An 18,982-nucleotide genomic window follows, 5' to 3' on the forward strand; every position below is an offset into this window, starting at 1 on the left:
TTTTTTGAACCAAGAAAAACCCTAGTCTCGTCACGCTTTCCAGGCTTAGAAGGTGAAAAACCAAAAAATGGAAGGGTTTTGCTCTGACTCAGAGTGACTATAATGTCAGTGTAGGATTTGAGCATCTGGACTTGCTGGCCTCTTGTAGACCTTCCCAGTGTCAAGGTGCTGGTCAGTTTCTCCATACAGGTACTCTTTGGTAGCCCACTCATGGCTAGGGGCAGACTGGCCTTTATTGAAGTTGGCAGAGGGCACTCTCCCAGAGAGCTGTGCTTATTGGATCCACTCTCCTGATCCAACATGCATTTTAGGTAACCAGTTGTTTAAAGGAGGTGACTAAAGCTTTGCGCAGTGGCAGTATCGTAGCCAATGAGGTTTATCCGAGGCGCGATTATTGCTAATTAAAGGAGGTGACTAAGATGGGAGGACACACCTGGAAGAGTAGCTGCTTTCACCTCAGTCTTGGGAGTGACCTTCAAGTTTTGGGGGTTTTACCCAACTCTCAGGTTAAATCACATTTACCCACTTCCTAGATAATCCTAAGTCTTTTCCACAGAGTATTCCCCCTGTCATTAATTTTTTAAGTTTATTTTTTTTTGGGGGGGGGGGAGGGACAGAGAGAGAGGGGAGAGAGAATCCCAAGAAGGCTCAGCACTGTCAGCATGGAACCTAATACGGGGCTCAGACTCAAGAACCATGAGATCATGACCTGAGCTGATATCAAGAGTCAGATGCTTAACTGACTGAGCCACCCAGGTGCCCTCCCCCGCCACCGTCTTCCATTAATTCTTTTATTTACACCTATGAATATACACATATATGTGTTTGCAGTTATAGAAGAATTACGTGAGTGCCTTTTTCATTATAAAACATAGAAAGTACAGGTAAAATTAAGAACATCATTTGCTATCCTACCCCCATTCCTAGGAAACCACAGAGAATGACTTAGGATATTTTGGATACTTCTAGATTTGTATTTTTAAAATATGAATAAAGAAAATTGTACTTCCGTTTTCGGGTGTTTGCATATATGCACTCAGTATAAACGATGTCGCACAGTATGCGCAATCCTGATGTATCTCCTGTCTTCCCATATCCGTACATATGAATTGTTATCTGGAAAAATTTTTTTTAATATTTCTGAGAGAGAGAGAGAGAGAGAGAGAGAGAGAGGGAGGGAGGGAGGGAGAGAAAGTGAGTGGGGGAGGGGCAAAGAGAGAGCAAGACAGAGGCTCTGGAACAGACACTGTGCTGGGAGCAGAGAACTCGATGCAGGGCTTGAACTCACAAACCGTGAGATCATGACCTGAACCGAAGTTGGAAGCCTAACCTAGTTGAACCAGCCAGGTGCCCCTGAATTGTTATCTTTTTAAAACAGTATTAGTTTTACATAGTTTTACCTAATGTGGTGTTTTAAAAATTTGTCCACAAATTCTTTTACACTTCTTTCTTCAAGAGATGTTCTTGGTTCCTCTCCTGTTTAGTGTGGGCTGAACTTAGTGATGCTCTTCTAATAAATAGAATAAAGCAGAGTAATGAAGTAGGTGATAAAAGGCCTTGGGACTTCCTCTTTGCTCTTCTCTCTTGGATCTCCCTCTTTGGTGGAAGCCAGCTGCCATGTCATGACGCTTAGAAGTCCGATGGAAGTACCCTGGTGTAGAGGAACCTGGGCCATCTTCCAATAGCCTTGTGAGCGAGGAAGACTTCTGTCTGCATTAACCTGACTTCACTCCTGGCCAACCTCCAACTATAGCCTCATGAAGCCGTGGACCAGATCCACTCAGCTTGGCCATCCCCAAATTCCTGAACCATAAAATTACAATATAATAAATGTTTGTCGATTTATGTCATTAAACTTTGGGGTAATTTGTTACACAGCAATTGATAACTAATACACCTGGTATGGTTTTAACTTGTTTTATTGAACTGTTCCCTTATTGATAAATGTTCATATTATGGTGTTGTAGGGAAGATAGCTACCATTCTTTTCTTATTTACAATTGCAAAGGAATGTTTCTAATACTTAATTTTTGGGCATGATAATTGATAATTGTTAGATACTTTTTTGCCAGGTTAATAAAATTCCCTTCATTATATCAGTTTGCTAGGACTTATTCAAAATAATAGATTAATGTTAAATTTTATCAACTGCTTTTTGCTTTTTTATTAAAATCAAGTATTTTTCTTTTGTTAAGTGGCAGTATACTTTAATAGTGCAATAGATTCTGTACAGTTAAAGATACTTGTGTTTCTGGGATATATCTAGCTTGTCCATGATATTTCTGTATATTAGAAGATATGGTTTGCTTTGAAATTGGATTTATTTATAATTTTAAGCCTATGTTCATAAGTAAGATTTTTTTCTTTAAAGATTTTATTTATTTATTTTGAGAGGGAGAGAGAGAAAGAGAGAGATAGGAGAGTACAAATGGAGGAGGGGCAGAGAGAGGGAGAGAGAGAATTCCAAGCAGGCTCCATGCGATCACCACAGAGCCCAATGCAGAGCCCAATCTCATGAAGTGAGAGTTGGGGAGGGGCAGAGAGAGAGGGGAACAGAGGATCTGAAGCAGGTTCCGTGCTGACAGCAGAGAACCTGATGCAGGGGTTGAACTCACAAACCATGAGATCATGACCTGAGCTGAAGTCCTCCGCTCAATCAACTGAGCCACCCAGGAACCCCAAGCATCCCACTCTTGATCTCAGCTCAGGTCTTGATCTCAGAGTCATGAGTTCAAGCCCTGTGTTGGGCTGCCCATTGGGCATGGAACCTCCATAAAAAAAAATGAACATAACCAGAATAAATATTTTGATACATATTTATATGATCCAGTTTTTAGATATTTGTCTCTAATACTCTGTCACTGGCCTTTCCCTGAAGAACTTTTTCAATGTGACTTTTTAATTTTTATTTTTTTATTTTAAACATTGGTACATTTTGACCTTAACTTCTATTTCACCTAATGGAATACCACAGTTCGTTTGAACTCAGTTTTGAAATGATGTGTGCACCAAAGCTATGTCCAAGTACATTTCTGTTTCTCGATTTCTTAATTTAGTGAATACATTATTTTTATTATGGTGCCGTGCTCCATTAAAATTTATTTTTCATATCATGACTGTAAGCTAAACTGTTTTGTTACGTTTTTAACTTTAATTCAAATAGAATTTATAATGTCAGATATTTCATTTTTTTTTTAGTGTTTATTTTTGAGATAGAGATGCAGAGTGTGAGCAGGGGAGGGGCAGAGAGGGAGGGAGGGAGGGAGGGAGACAGAGAATCTGAAGCAGGCTCCAGGCCCTGAGCTGTCAGCATAGAGCGTGACGTGGGGCTCAAACTCACGAACTGCAAGATCATGACCTGAGCCGAAGTCGGATACTTAACCGATGGAACCACCTGGGTGCCCCAGATATTTCCATTTTCATAGAACGAACTCCAAAAAGCTTTACTTTGATAGCTGGGGTTTTTGTTGTTGTTTTGTTTTGTTTTTTGTTGTTTTTTTAATGCAGGTCATTCTGTTATCTATAAGTGACCAGGTTTGTGCCTTTTCTTTTTCTTTCTTGACTGTTTTCACATTGACCTTCTGAGCAATGTTGAGTAACATCAGGAACAGAGGACATCTTTGCCTTATTTCTGATGTCAGTGGGAATGCTTCCAATATGGCGCATTAAAAGAGTACTTCCTTCTGATTTCAAAACAATACAGCTTTTCAACTAAAGTGCCCTTTGATACTGAGTTAAGATTTACTTTAAGTTAGGCACCAATAGTGAATTTCATCAAATGTCAAACCTGTATTATAACATTAATTATTGAATACCATTTAAAAATGTGAACCATCTTTCTATTCCTGCGTGTACCAAAGTGAATCCCCTACAGTAATACATAAATATTCAGTTTTCATAAAGATATAGAGTAAAAATCTGGATAACCTTTGGTAAATTGTTGCTGAATTTGAAGCTGGAGGGACACTCTTGGTCTTTGATCCAGCTTCTCAAGGGTGTGAGGAAGAAGCAGCCCCCATGCATTCTGGTGAGCGTGTCATCTGGAACAATTTTGATGGATGGAAATGAGAAAATACCTGTTAAAATTACAAATACAGTTACCCATTGACTAAGCAGATTCTGTGCTATGAACGTATCCTGTAGACGTATTCTCCTATGCCTAATGGGACACATAGATGAGATTATTCATTTCAGCATTGCAGTAAGAGCTAAAGGTCAGAGAAGAAATGGAACGTCCATCGAAGGAGACTGGTTAAATACATTATGGTAACATTTATAGACTGGAATGAAGTACCATCATCAGAAGAATGAGAAAGCTCTTCATTCGCTCTAGTGGAACAATTGCCAAGTTCTGTGAAACCCGGAAGGCTGTTTTAGAACAATATGCCTGGTGTGTTAGCATCTGTGAGCTGAAAAGGGAGGAATCCATCCCTGTTTGCTCCGCCTTCAAATTCTCCCTGGAGTTCAACTTATTCTCACCACCCTCATTGCCACTGTCCAGATTGCCCCCCTCTCTCACAGGGGTGGCTGAGATGGGCTCCAGACGGGTCACTGCTGCTGCCTTTACTCCTTGGATGTTAACATAGGGTTGTTCGGCTTAAGGGGTGAGTCCGATCACGTGTTTCTTCTGCCCTTTAAAGATTCCCCACCTTATTCACAGTAAAAGGCAGAGTCCTTAGGGTGACGTATAAGACCATCGCTCCCCCAGCCCTTGCTCTCACTCACTGGGTTCCAGCCATACTGGTCTTCCTGGATTCCCTTGGGCAAGGTGGGCAAGTTCTCTCTTCCAGGCTCTTCTTCCTCTTGTTCCTTCCTGGACAGCGCTTCCCAGGTGCATAGCTGGCCTCCCATGGTTCCTTCAAGTCTTGACGAAAAAGCCGTTTTTCTCAGTAAGGTCTACCTTGACCTGTGTGTCTAGTATTTTACACCATTCCCGCAGCAGAATTTCATATCCAGCTTTTCTGCTTTGTTGTTTTTCTTTATCATTACTTATGTTTTTTTTTTTTTTTTTTTTTACTTTTTTTCTTTTTTGTTTTTTTAATCCCTGTATATCTTCTACTGGAATGAAAACTTGACGAGGGTGGGATCCTTTGGAGGAAAGCTTTTTGTTTACAGAAACCTTCTGTACCTCACTCGAGTGTTTTTGGGTGCGCAAGTGACTGAACGAATATAATAAAAGTAGTTCTGGAAGACCACCTCAGAAACTGATAATATAGTTGGCTTTGGGGAAGCCCAAAGGTTAGGCAGGTTGGCCTAAAGGTGGCCAAGGTTAGGCAGAAGACTTTTTTTAAAGTTTGTTTTTATTTATTTTGAGAGAGAGGTGGAGAGCAAGTAGGGGAGGGGCAGAGAGAGAGTGAGATAGAATCCCAAGCAGGCTCCGTGCTGTCAGCGCAGAGGGGGGACTCGATCTCAGGAACTGTGAGATCATGACCTGAGCCAAAGTCAAGAGTTTGATGTTTAACTGAGCCACCCAGATGCCCCAGGCAGCAGACTTGATGGTCAGTTCTTTTATAACATATTTAAGCATTTGAATATTTACCTGTTAAAATATACATAAATTGTTCTAACATTTGAAAAATAATCCTTGAATTTTTTTTTTCAACGTTTTTATTTATTTTTGGGACAGAGAGAGAGCATGAACGGGGGGAGGGGCAGAGAGAAAGGGAGACACAGAATCTGAAACAGGCTCCAGGCTCCGAGCCATCAGCCCAGAGCCTGACACAGGGCTCGAACTCACGGACCGCGAGATCGTGACCTGGCTGAAGTCGGACGCTTAACTGACTGCGCCACCCAGGCGCCCCTGAAAAATACTCCTTGAATTGGGAATCTGCCGCTACTCAACCAGCAAGCCCTGCTGGTTTCTAAAATTGTTTGTGTTGCCAATCCAGTTATAAATAATGTTCTTTTTAAAAAAATGTTTTTATGTTTATTTTTAAGAGAGAGAGCATGAGCAGGGGAGGGGAAGAGAGAGAGGGAGACACAGAATCCGAAGCAGGCTCCAGGCACCGAGCTGTCAGCACAGAGCCCGATGCGGGGCTCGAACTCATGAACGGTGAGATCATGACCTGAGCTGAAGTCAGACATTTAACCAACTGAGCCACCCAGGCGCCCCCAATTATGAATAATGTTCTTTGATTCTAGTTTCAATTTACCTTTCTCTTATGAGTGATGTTAACGATATATGAACATATTTCAGTCACATATATGTCCTGTGAACTGTGGACACACCTGCTTTACTAATTTTTCTATTAGGCAGTGGTCTTTTCCATGCTTATTTGGAAGAAATTTATAACGTTTGTGATAGGAATTGCAAATGTGTTTTTCCATTTGTCGTCTTTTGACTTTCCCTGTAGTATTTTTTTAATGCAATAATTATGATTGTAGGTAGTTCCGTTTATCACTTTTTTTCTGTAAAAGTTAATTTTTTTTCTCTAACAGTTTATTTTTTTTTTAATTTTTTTTAACGTTTATTTATTTTTGAGACAGAGAGAGACAGAGCATGAACGGGGGAGGGTCAGAGAGAGAGGGAGACACAGAATCGGAAACAGGCTCCAGGCTCTGAGCAGTCAGCACAGAGTCCGACGCGGGGCTCGAACTCACATACCGCGAGATCGTGACCTGAGCCGAAGTCGGACGCCCAACCGACTGAGCCACCCAGGCGCCCCTGTAACAGTTTAAATTGCTGTTCACTTGGGGCACCTGGATGGCTCAGTCGGTGAAGCGGTGACTTCAGCTCAGGTCCTGATCTCAAAGTTCATGAGTTCGAGCCCCGCATCGGGCTCTGTGCTGACAGCTCAGAGCCTAGAGCCTGATTCAGATTCTATGTCTCCTTCTCTCTCTGTCCCTCCCGTGCTTGCCTTCTGTCTCTGGCTTTATCAAAAATAAATAAAATACTAAAAAAATTAAATTGGAGCTATCTGTTCTTTAAAGATTTGGAAGCTTTATGCCACTAAACTAATTGTGTTTTGTGATGTTTAGCTCATGACAACTGTCTGTTTCTTCTACTGTAATCAGTGTGCTTAGACTTCTCATGTCTTCTGGTGTCATTTTAATAAATCATATTTTCCTGTGAAAGTAGTCAAGTTTTCAAGTTTATTTTTACTCGAAAGGTAGAGGAAAGTAGTTACTGTCTTTTAAAAAATTTTCCTCTAGATTCATGGTTATTTCCTTTTATTTCTTGTTCAGTTATTTGAGGTTGGGTTTTAATTTTAAGTCAGATGAAAGTTAATTTTTTTTCTATTTCAAAGAACCGGATCTTGGAATTATTTATTAATTATTCCATTTTCTGTATTCCAATTCATTATTTTCTTTTTTTATCTTACTCTTTTTTGTTTTATTCGCTTTTTGGTGGTTATTGTTCTAATTTCTTGAGTTGAATGCCTAATTCATTCATTATCATTCTTTCATTTAAAACACGTATTGAAGATCATTGATTTTCCTCTGAGCACTGCTTTCCCTGTACTTCATAGGGTCTAATATGTAACACTTTTATTGGTGTTGATTTTCCGAAGCTCTACAGATTAAGTTAGATTTCCTCTTTGGCTTCAGAATTGATTAGGAAGGACTTAAAAATTTTTAAGAGGTAGGGCTTTTGTTTTCTGTTTTGATATTCACAGATGTTTTTCATCTTTTTGAAATATATTAGTATTTTCTTATGGCTTAATAAATGGCTAAGGTTTGAAAACACGACTTTGACATGAAAAGATCTATTTTCTTCTTCTCTCTCCTTTACTGATGTCAGCTTTTTCTCTTATGGACTGAACTCCGTGAATTAAAACATCCTTCTCTATTTCTCATAATGGCTCCCATATTTTTGTTTTAGGAATATAAATGCTGTGTTGGTATTAGTTACTCATAACCCTTCCTTTCCTTGCCAATCCATTATAGCCAATCTTTCTGAATTGTGTTTCAGCTGTGTCTCATATCTGGAACATTTCTTTTGTGATCCAACCCCAATGTCTTTTTTCCATTGATGAATGAATTTAGTACATTGCATTTAATGATATGATACATGTTTGGTCTTAATTATGTTACATGCTTTATGATACATTTTCTGGTTTTGTAGCTTTAAAAATCTACCATTATGTGGTCTGTTTCTTTTGTTTTGTGGGTTATTTTATGAGGCATTAGAAAGATGTGAATATTTGTTCTACTGGTTACTTTTAAAAAGCACAGTTTTTTACGGGGTGTCTGGGTGGCTCAGTCAATTAAACCTCTGACTTCGGCTTAGGTCATGATCTTGTGGTTCGTGGGTTCGAGCCCCACGTCGGGCTCTGTGCTGACAGCTAGGAGCCGGGAGCCTGCTTTGAATTCTGTGTCTCCCCCTCTCTCTGCCCCTCCCCCGCTCGTGCTCTGTCTCTTTCTCTCTGTCAAATGTAAATAAGCATTAAAAGCCAAACCAAACTACCCATTACAAAGGGACAAGATTCAGCCCAGTGCTACACAAAAAGAAGACACAGGAGTTATCAAAAAGCACATGACGCATTGATGCACAGCATCATTATTCATCAAGGAAAATGTAAATGAAAACCCAAACGAGATACGCCACCTGAATAGTCGAAATCCAAAAACCTGACAAGACCAAATATTGTCAAGGGTGTTGATCGGTAAACTCTCCTACATTGCTATTGGGAAAGTAAAGTGGTTCGGCCACTTTGGAAAACTGTCTAACCATTTTTTCTTTAAGTTAAACATTTTCCTGCCCTACCCGACCCAGAAGTTCCATCTCTAGAGAAATCAGTGCATGTGTTCCCAAAGATATTTGCGCAAAGAAAGTTCGAAGCCACTCTGTTGTAATAGCCCAGACTGTCAGAAGTCCAAATGTCCATCAGCAGGAGAATGGATAAATAGTAATAACAAACCGTGATGTATTTGTGCAAAGAATACTACTCACCGATAAAAAAAAAAAAAAAAAAAAAAAGAACCAACTGTGGATACACGCAGATTCATGAATGAGTCTCAGCACCTTAATTGCAAGAAGCCCAAACACAACAGAGTATGTCTTGGGTGACGTCGGAAGACACATGGTGATCAGCATCAGAATGGTGGTTCGTTCCTGGGGAGAAATGACAAAAAGGACTCCAGGAACTTTCTGGGGAGATGGAAATGTTTTCTGTCTTCCTCTCTACAGTGGTAAAAAGAGAAGAAAGTATCCAGGGTGAGTCCCAAGCCCACAGAACAACTGATAGACCTTGGGTTCACATTCCGTTCTGTTTGGTTCCAGCCCGTCCCCTCCCTCTCCAGCATAAAGCTTCCCAGTGATCACCTCAGATGGCAGGGCTTGTCACCTGGCATTGTTCACAGGTGTCACTGCACCATAAATCCAACTAATCGAGCCGCACGTCACCACTTCCTGGTCCTCAGGAGGCTAAGGCTCGTGATGGATGTCGTCCGACCGTATCACTGCCTGAGCCGCTGACTTGCTTCACAGGCAGGGGGACAGAGTGGCGCATCCAAAAGCCACTGTGGTGCTCTTGGCCTACAATGAAGTGCTAAGGAATAATAATGGGGCTTTTATGCCACATGCATGTTTTCCTTTCCACTAAATCTCAGATGTGCTGTTTGCTTTAGTATCCTTAGTTCAGGCTGCTTTGAAATCCATAGGGGGAAAGAAACCCTCCATTAAGTTCAGCGGCACAGCCCAGCAATGCCGCGGTGCTCTTATTTGGTTTTCCTTCTGTAAATATTTGTGCTCTCTCAGGCTAAGGAGTGGCCGGTACTAGAGACTAAAATATCCCCATTTATAAACCCTCCAGGTGCAACAGGGAAAGCCTGACCCTTCACCCTGCCCCTGCCGTAACCTCAACCTTGCTCATGTGGACCACCCTCCAGGCTACGCCTCATGCAGCCCCGTGATCACCTCTCCAGTTTGACTGCTGAATAGTAGAAGATGAACCTGAAATGGAAGGGTTATTGCAGCCCCGTTTTTTTCACGGAAAGGTGAAGGTTACTCAGCTTTTGTCGTTTGTTGCCTTTAAGCTCGTCAGGGCACAGATGAAAAACAGCGTCGGCAACGGTGGAGTCCGATTTTGTGCAGACATGGAAGCGGGTTTGTGATGGAAGTGAAACAGGAGACAAATGGGAAAGTAAGATATGTAAAAAGACCAATAACAGAAAGAAAATTGTAAAAGTCTTAAACAGTATTTCTTACTCTATCTGGACCATTCGTGTGGGTTTTTGAGTTTTTCAGCTTTTCACAGGAGAATCGTGATGACTGAATCCAAACTAAGAGGGCAGACCGACGCTGCTGGACCCAGTTGTTTAATTATCTCCTGCCGATTCCAGCTTACAGCTGAAGGAATTTTGTTCATTCATTCAACAAACTGTGTTTAGAAAATTATTTTTAATGTTTATATTTAAGAGAGCAAGACAGAGCACAAGTGAGGGAGGAGGGGCAGAGAGAGAGGAAGACACAGAATCCGAAGCAGGCTCCAGGCTCTGAGCCATCAGCACAGAGCCTGAGGCAGGGCTTGAACTCATGAGCCGCGAGATGATGACCTGAGCTGAAGTCAGACACTTAACTGACTGAGCCTCCCAGGCGCCCCTCAACAAACTATTGAACTGCACAATATTCCGGGTATTTAGTTTATTCATTTATTTATACATTCACTTCCTCTTTTATTTCCCTAAATTCTCACCATGCTAATTCACATCAAAGCTGTGATAGTCCACACGTCTCCAAGTCATCTCTTATATACGTTGCCCTGTTTAAATTTTTTTTTTCAACGTTTATTTATTTTTGGGACAGAGAGAGACAGAGCATGAACGGGGGAGGGGCAGAGAGAGAGGGAGACACAGAATCGGAAACAGGCTCCAGGCTCTGAGCCATCAGCCCAGAGCCTGATGCGGGGCTCAAACTCACGGACTGCGAGATCGTGACCTGGCTGAAGTCGGACGCTTAACCGACTGCACCACCCAGGCGCCCCAACGTTGCCCTATTTAACTTATGACACCACAAAGAGGAGCAAATGAAATAATCTTGATAAAAGCATATGAAAATACTCTTCATTTTTTTTTAAAGTTTATTTATTTTGAGAGAGCAGGGGCGGAGCAGAGAGAGAGGGAGGGAGAGAATCCCAAGGAGGCTCCACATTGTCAGAGCCTAGCCGGATGCAGGTCTTGAACTCATAAACCACGAGACTATATCCTGAACTGAAATTAAGAGTTGGATGTTTGAGCCACCTAGTGGCCTTAATTTATTTCAGAATGTAATCTGTCTTAGACTTTTGTTGGAAAAGAAAAACATCAAAGAAGTTAATTAATCTTTCTAACTTTAATAGGAACCTTACAAGTATTGAAACAACAAAAAACAGGGACTGGTAATCAATGTGAGGGTAGAGATTTTTCTAGTAAGAAAAACTATAATGGCTGAACTTAAAAATGCAATGAAGTTGGGGCACCTGGGTGGCTCAGTCGGTTGAGCGTCCAACTTCGGCTCAGGTCATGGTCTCAACGGTCCATGAGTTCAAGCCCCGCGTCAGGCTCTGTGCTGACAGCTCAGAGCCTGGAGCCTGTTTCGGATTCTGTGTCTCCCTCTCTCTGACCCTCCCCCATTCATGCTCTGTCTCTCTCTCTCTCTCTCTCAAAAATAAACATTAAAAAAATGCAATGAAGTTTATAAACATTAGGTGAAGGTCATAAACAATAAATAGAATGCTAAAATATCTTGACATCTTCTGGACTTGTAAGAAATTCTCCAGGTGCCTTGGTGGCTCAGTAGGTTAAGCATCCGACTCTTGATTTTGGGTCAGGTCATGGTCTTGTGGTCCATGAGATCCACCCCAAATCAGGCTCTGCTCTGACAGCATGAAGCCTGTGTGGGATTCTCTCTCTCCTTCTCTCTCTGTCCCTCCCCCTGCTTGTGCCATGGTGCGTGTGCTCTCTCTCAAAATAAATAAAAAAATATATGGTAGATAAAATTCAACAACATCCACTACTGATTGAAAATCCTTTGTAAACTAAGGAAACTTTCATAATGTCATAAAGAACATCTATTCTAAACTTTGTCGTACATAACAGTGTCATGCCAGAGGTAGTCTTCAAGTCAGAAGCCTGAGAATGAAGCCTGATATGACCAGCTTTCCCTACAATTTTTCTGGAAGTTTTTGATCAGCTCAGTTGAGGAAGAACACAGGTATAATTATGGGAAATAAAGAGAAAAGCTCTCAACCAATAAGAATAGCATGACTGAAAAATCCAAAATAAAACTGAAACCACCTGGGGCCAGTAAGCAAGTGCAGGAGACGACTGGTTGCAAATTAAGACTTAAAAAAAAAAATGTCTCAATGACCCAAAGGAAGAGAAATGTTGCTGTAGCTGCCAGTGGGGGTGAGGTCAAGCAAGAGGACAGAAGGATGTTTGCGATGCTAATGGGATGGTTCTGTAGAAAGTGCAAAATCAGTGAAATTGGAGAGAAGGAATTGATGGGAAAATGTCAAGGGAGAGGAGGGGCTGGGGAAGAAGAGGGAGAAAACCCAGGATCCCAGGATTATGAAGGTGCACACCAAGCATCATGGGTGAGCTAGAGTATCACCAACAGAAGGCCCAGTGCCATCGGAGGAAGATCACCAGCATGGGGTCACAGAGGCCAAGAGAGGGAATGTTTTCAGGAAGGAGAGAGGCGTCTACTGCTGAGAGGTCAGAAATGAGGAGCCCGGAGAAGGTTCTGGATTGCACAGCAGGGACATTTTTGATATCCTTAGAGGCATCTTTCTCATGGACCATCATGAGAAGAATCACATTTAAGTAGGTTGATTAGTGAGTGGGAGGTAAATACAATCAGTGATGGCGGACAGCTCTTCCCAAAGGTTTTAATGTGGAGGGAAAGAGATCTATGAGGACATAGGGTTTGGGATAATTTTTTTTTTTTCCAAGGAATATCAAAACGAGATCACGTTTATTTTCTGATGCAGATGATCCAGGAGGGAATCCGTTGATTCTGCAGGAGAGAGGGCATCATTGCTGGAGGGAATGTTTGAGGATGGGAAAGAGAAGGGAACCCTCATAAATAATTAGAAAAATTATTCTTAGATATGAGCTATGCAGATATGCCTTATTATCTCCAGATGAACCTCTGCAGTTATAGTTTTCAGTTAAACTCTTCACATTTAAAGTATCTAATTTGATAAAATCACATGCCTGAGCAGAGCTGAGAGGGTTTGAGGAAAGAGGTGCTGTATCATATAAAGTTTCAACAATTTTTATTTTTTATTTTTAAAAATTTATTTTCAGAGAGCAGGAGAGGGGCAGAGGGAGAGCATGGGAGAGAATCTTATTACGCAGGCTCTATGCTCAGCTCAGAGCCCGATGTGGGGCTCGATCCCATGACCCTGGGATCATGACCTGAGCCAAAATCAAGAGCCAGATACTTAACTGAGCCACCAGGCCACCCCTATTTTTAATTTTAATTTTAATTTTGTAAAGTAGGCTCCACACCCAATGTGGAGCCCAACATGGCACTTGAACTTGTGACCCTGAGATCAAGACTTGAGCCGAGATCAAGAGTCAGGCTCTTAACCAACTGAGCCACCCGGGCTCACCAAGTTCAATAATTTTTAAATATGAGGAATAAAACTGGTCAGAAGAACAGAATACTGTATCTAAGACTAAACCTAAAGTAACAAATAAGGCGTTAGTATGTGACAAGTCAGTGGAGAAAATATCATTCATTAAAAGCCATATCGCAACTTGATGGGGTGCCTGGGGGGCTCAGTTGGTTAGGTGTCTGACTTCGGCTCGTCCTGATCTCGTGGTCCATGAGTTTGAGCCCTGCGTTGGGCTCTGTGCTGACAGTTCGGAGCCTGGAACCTGCTTTGGATTCTGTGTCTCCCTCTCTCTCTGTTCCTCCCCTGTTCACACTCTCTCTCTCAAAAATAAAGATTAAAAAATTTAAAAAAACAAAAGCCATACCACAACTTGTTAACATGCAACTGGTGAGCCATTTGAACAAAAGCAAGATTAGGTCGTGCTTCCAAATCACATATTAACACACATTCCAGGTGGATTAACGCTTTAGTGGACACCATAAAATACTAAAACAAAACATAATGGGCTTCTAAGTATACTTTCAATGGCAAATACGTACGTAAATGGACTGACAGTGGATTATATAGAAATTTGAATCCTCATTGTCCAAAGATCATAAACTCTATGTGATTATGAAAAGCATGTTGTAGAGGAGTATTTCATGACAAAGGAAAATAATCAAAAGCATGATACATTCTTAAACCAGCCTCAGACTAAAAGATTATTTCATAATCTTTGTTGTAATCTGTTGTGTCATACGATCCCTACTTTGCAATAAAAACATTTATTCTTCTGCAAAGAGCAGACGAAAATATTTCCAAAAAAATTAACTAGGTTTATCTAATGGCGAAGAAGCCACCTATTTTCTTTTTAGAACTTTTCTGTAGTTTCCAACACAGGTGTTGCTTTTGTAGTCAGAAAAAGATACAGTAATTTTTTGGTAATATTTGAGGCAGTGATGGCTAGGTAATTTATATTCAAAGCAAAATCTTAAAATTTTTTAATGTTTATTTTTCAGAGAGAGAGAGAGAGAGAGAGAGAGAGAGAGAGAGAGAGAGATCTCGAGTGGGGGAGGGGCAGAGAGAGAGGGAGACTCAGAATGTGAAGCAGGCTTCAGGTTCTGAGCTGTCAGCACAGAACCTAATGCGGGGCTCGAACTCACAAACCGTGAGATCATGATCTGAGCCAAAGTCACATACTTAACTGACTGAGCCACCCAGATGCCCCCAAAACAAAGTCTTTTTTTTTTTTTATTAAAGATTTTTTTTTTCAACGTTTATTTATTTTTGGGACAGAGAGAGACAGAGCATGAACGGGGGAGGGGCAGAGAGAGAGAGGGGGACACAGAATCGGAAACAGACTCCAGGCTCTGAGCCATCAGCCCAGAGCCTGACGCGGGGCTCGAACTCACGGACCGCGAGATCGTGACCTGGCTGAAGTCGGACGCTTAACCGACTGCGCCACCCAGGCGCCCCAACAAAGTCTTAAATACCAAACAGCCTTATAAGATCTCATCTCACATTCCTTAACCACACCTGCAAAGTCCTTTTCTCCCCCTGTGAGGTAACATGCACAGGTTCCAGGGGTTCGGGTGAGGTTATCTGGGTGGGGGCCATTATTTAAAACCCCCATAGTTACTCTGAAGTGTGTTCAATTCTGAAGCAGGAGGCTGACCTTTGGTCTTGGTCAGGGGGTGGTTTCATACTCTTTCGGAGGGACTAGAGTGTAAAAGTTCAATAGGATGGTTCTAGGGCGGGAAGTGAACTATCCCTACGTACGTGGATGGTGGCCCACTGAGGCGCTCTTCCTCCATCAGCTGATGGAAACCAGGGGAAGTGTGTGTGTGTCTTTAGCAACAACTAGTCTGGGAAGCATTTTCTGGGCAGCTGGTCCCAGGGATATCAACTCTGGGTTCCAGCTCATTCGATGAGGGGCAGAGGCGACCGGAGCTGACCTTTGGACTCGAGGAGAGAGCTCTCTTTGAGGATAGCGGGACACCCACCACGGTTTCCAGTAGAAGAATGTAGACTCATCTGGGGCATTCTTCAATGGTGATCATCATCCTAAAGCAGGCAGCGACGTTACTGAGAAGACAAAGTGCAGGCAACCACAAGTTCATTTTGAAGCCCCCGATAGCAGATCAGAAATAGCTGAAGTTCAATGTGAATGGGGTTAATTTTAGTGAATGGCTGGCACGAGCCCGTTTCTAGATGGAAGAGAAGACATTGAGGGCAGGGATTTACTGCTTGGATCTCTTTTCTGATGGTTGTATGTTTTGTTACTTTCATTGTTAAAATGTTTCACTATGTGTCTTAGGACTTGGATCCTGAAGGACAAACGCTGGATGTAAGTGTCTCAAAAATGAAAGTCAGAGACTGTTTTCATTTCTACTCATCAGCTTTAGTCAAAAATCAAAAGTGATATGAAACCAGCATAGGCAAGGCCGTGTCTCTGCGAGCAGGGATCCCCAGTTACCTCCTTGTGTATTTCACGGGGACACACGCACCCAGGACAGTGAGGACTGTCAGCCAACTACTCAGAGTTATCAGATCTGAAGAAACGTGAACGAGGGACTTCTGTGGTTTTCTTGTTTCTCCTGCTGGAACAGCCACCGCAGGACCCAGAGACGGTCTGTTACTATAGTGATTTGCTGCTCAGAAAGTTAATGTCACCCAAGCCTGACGCCTGGGTTCCAAGTCGTGAAATACTCGGTCATTCGTATTTATGCAACTACAATTTTTTATGCCTGTACCACAAACTATGGTATCTCCCTCTGTGCCTGTTTCAGGATCTAGAAATTTCTCACTTCTATTACTTAGGGGCTTTCCGTGTGCAAATGAGGCTGTGAGTTCGTTACCAGTGTCTGATCCCCAGCCTTAAGCTACCACACAACTCCATCCTCTTGTTTTCTTACTGCTCATTTGACATCTGTGGGTAGCCGTTCTACCGTGACTCCAAACTTGGCATGTTCTTCCTCACCAGAATTGTTTACACGCCTCAATTTTTCTGTTTTTATCATTGCTTTCTCCTGTTCATTTTGTAACAAGGCTCAATACCGTGGCATCACATTGGAGTTTTTACTCTCTCTGTGGTCCTCTGTTTCTAAGCAGTTGCCCTTTGCCGTTTGTTTAAAATATCTCTTCGCTTTGGGGCGCCGGGGGTAGCTCAGTTGGTTAAGCATCCGACTTCAGCTCAGGTCATGATCTCGCAGTTTGTGAGTTCAGGCCCTGCATCAGGCTCTATTATGCTGACAGCTGGGAGCCTGGAGCCTGCTTTGGATTCGGATTGTGTGTCTCCTCTCTCTGCTCCTCCCCCACTCATGTTTTCTCTCTCTCTCTCTCAAAAATAAACATTGGGGCACCTGAGTGGCTTAGTCAGTTAAGCAGCCAACTCTGGCTCAGGTCATGATCTCACAGTTTGTGGGTTCAAGCCCTGCATCAGGCTCTGTGTTGACAGCTCAGAGCCTGGAGCCCGCTTCGGAATCTATGTCTCCCTCTCTCTGCCCCTCCCCTACTCACACTCTGTCTGTCTCTCAAAAATAAATAAACATTAAAAAAAATTTTTTTAATCTCTTCCCTTTGACTCCCACTGCCTCCTAAAACTCGAGGGTCTCACTTCTCTCTCACATGTAATATTTAATATTATATATTAAATATTAAAATACTTCTATTTGCTTATTCCCATAACCAGGGCTGTTGTATACTTAGGTAGAGTGGGTAGCTATGTTTTTAAATATTTTTTTTAATGTTTTTTATTTTCGAGAGAGCTAGAGAGTACACAAGTGGGGGTGGGGCAGAGAGAGAGAGGGAGACACAGAATCTGAAGCAGGCTCCAGGTTCCAAGCTGTCAGCGTAGAGCCTGATGCGGGGCCTGAACTCACGAACTGTGAGATCATGACCTGAGCTGAAGTCAGATGCTTAACCAACTGAGCCACCCTGGTGCCTTGAGGGGGGGTAGCTCTTTTAAGGACACTGGAAGGGCCTTCCAGATCCTAGAGTCTTCAGCTCAGCTGACTAGAAATGTGACCATTGAGGGTCCATTCCACGGGTACTTGCCTTCAGAACTACTTGTGTGCTCATCATTCAGGAAAAAAGATATAAGGTGACTGTGTACTCTGGAGAGCTCGGCATGAAAAAATTCTCCAGCCGAAAACTCGGATACATTGAAGAACTGAGAACTTCATCTACGGTTTGGGAATGCCACGGTCTAAAAATCACCGATTTCGTGCTTTGTCCCAATTTGAAAAGTCTTAACACACTTAACTTTATCAGTCATTTACATTTTATTTATTTATTTTTTTAATTTTTTTTCAACGTTTTTTATTTATTTTTGGGACAGAGAGAGACAGAGCATGAACGGGGGAGGGGCAGAGAGAGAGGGAGACACAGAATCGGAAACAGGCTCCAGGCTCTGAGCCATCAGCCCAGAGCCCAACGCGGGGCTCGAACTCACGGACCGCGAGATTGTGACCCGGCTGAAGTCGGGCGCTTAACCAACTGCGCCACCCAGGTGCCCCAGTCATTTACGTTTTAGAGTGATGGGGTGCCTTAGCTTTTTTGAAGGAACAAGTTAGAATAAGGTCGAGGATAAAATTTATTATAATTTATTGTTGGAGTGTTTCACACAAAAAGTTTGAAAAAAGAAGAAACATGAAAAAACATACTTTTTCCTCTTAGCAATTTTGAATGCTTATAATAAGTCCCAACACCCATTACATTTCATTCAACAAATATCTGGTGAAGTGCGTATTCTGTGTCCAGCTCTGTGGTAGGGAATAGAAATTGAGAAGCAGGCAAAATGGATAAGAATTTACTTTCTACCAAGAGAGAAAGACAGTACACAAGTAAACAGAGGCAACATAAATATATGAACTAAAGAGAATGCTACTTAATATTAAGGAAATAACATAGGGTGCCCTGATGGTGATTGGATGTGGGTGCCAATCAGATTGGATGTCCAGAGAAGACCTCTCAGTGGGGCTTATTTCTAAGCCCAGATTCAAATGAGAAGACAGCCGCCATGACAGGATCTGAGAGAAGAGTGTTCCAGAGACAGAGAAGAGCCTGTGGAGGCCCGGAGATGGGAAGCAGCTTGTTGTGTTCAGGAGAAAAGCCAGTAAGACTGGAGAATAAGAGAAAGGGCCACGGGAGTTGAAGTTAACAGTAGTTGGAACCATGCAGGGTTTTGAAGGTGATGGGGGAATTTGTATATTATTTTAAATGAGTTGGGGGCTCCATCGAAGGGCTGTAAGTAGAGGTGTCACATGATACGATTTGTACTTTAAGGAGATGGCTTGGGCTGCTGCGTGGGGAAGGGGTTGTGCAGGGAAAGAAGACAACTACTGAGCAGGTGATATCCGAGGACTCTAAATCAGAGATGCAGGTGGCTTAGAACAGGGTTGCAGCAGGGGGGTTGGCTGGATGTGGTCAGACTTAAGATATAATTTGGATTCGGGGCA

At 42.3% G+C, this 18,982-nt stretch overlaps 1 pseudogene; it reads left to right on the forward strand.

The window, feature by feature from the left end:
• Positions 1–340: 340 nt before the first annotated feature.
• On the forward strand, positions 341–500 carry LOC111557952 (annotated as a pseudogene).
• Positions 501–18,982: the final 18,482 nt, after the last annotated feature.

This window comes from Felis catus, chromosome E1, assembly GCF_018350175.1.
Source record: "Felis catus isolate Fca126 chromosome E1, F.catus_Fca126_mat1.0, whole genome shotgun sequence".
Taxonomy (NCBI): domain Eukaryota; kingdom Metazoa; phylum Chordata; class Mammalia; order Carnivora; family Felidae; genus Felis; species Felis catus.